This window comes from Pristiophorus japonicus, unplaced genomic scaffold, assembly GCF_044704955.1.
Source record: "Pristiophorus japonicus isolate sPriJap1 unplaced genomic scaffold, sPriJap1.hap1 HAP1_SCAFFOLD_1704, whole genome shotgun sequence".
Lineage (NCBI taxonomy): Eukaryota > Metazoa > Chordata > Chondrichthyes > Pristiophoridae > Pristiophorus > Pristiophorus japonicus.
This window is the reverse complement of record NW_027251388.1, coordinates 5908-7500: the sequence shown is the minus strand read 5'-3', so window position 1 is coordinate 7500 and position 1593 is coordinate 5908.

Genomic DNA, 1593 nt, shown 5'->3' with positions numbered 1-1593 from the left:
TCACACACACAGACAGATACTCACACACACACACATTAACAGACACACACACACACACAGATACTCACACACACACAGATACTCACACACACACAGATACTCACACACACTCACATTAACAGACACACACACACAGACACACAGATACTCACACACAGACACACAGATACTCACACACACTCACATTAACAGACACACAGACACACAGATACTCACACACACAGACAGATACTCACACACACATACATTAACAGACACACACAGACACACAGATACTCACACACACAGACAGATACTCACACACACATACATTAACAGACACACACACACACACACACAGATACTCACACACACTCACATTAACAGACACACAGACACACATACACACACAGACAGATACTCACACACACTCACATTGACACACACACTCACATTAACAGACACACAGATACTCACACACACAGACAGATACTCACACACATTAACAGACAGACACACACACACACACAGATACTCACACACACAGACAGATACTCACACACACTCACATTAACAGACACACAGACACACACACACACAGATACTCACACACACAGACAGATACTCACACACACAGACATTAACAGACACACACACACACACATTAACAGACACACAGACACACACACACACAGATACTCACACACACAGACAGATACTCACACACACACACATTAACAGACACACACACAGATACTCACACACACACAGATACTCTCACACACTCACATTAACAGACACACACACACAGACACACAGATACTCACACACACACAGATACTCACACACACTCACATTAACAGACACACAGACACACAGATACTCACACACACAGATACTCACACACACTCACATTAACAGACACACACAGACACACGATACTCACACACACAGACAGATACTCACACACACTCACATTAACAGACACACAGACACACAGATACTCACACACACAGACAGATACTCACACACACTCACATTAACAGACACACACGCACACACACACAGACAGATACTCACACACACTCACATTAACAGACACAGACACACACACACAGATACTCACACACACAGATACTCACACACACTCACATTAACAGACACACACACACAGACACACAGATACTCACACACACAGATAGATACTCACACACACTCACATTAACAGACACACAGACACACACACACAGATACTCACACACACAGATACTCACACACACTCACATTAACAGACACACACACACAGATACTCACACACAGACAGATACTCACACACACTCACATTAACAGACACACAGACACACAGATACTCACACACACAGACAGATACTCACACACACACACACACACAGATACTCACACACACAGACAGATACTCACACACACATACATTAACAGACACACACACACACACAGATACTCACACACACTCACATTAACAGACACACACAAACACAGATACTCACACACACTCACATTAACAGACACACAGACACACACACACACACAGATACTCACACACACAGACAGATACTCACACACACACACATTAAC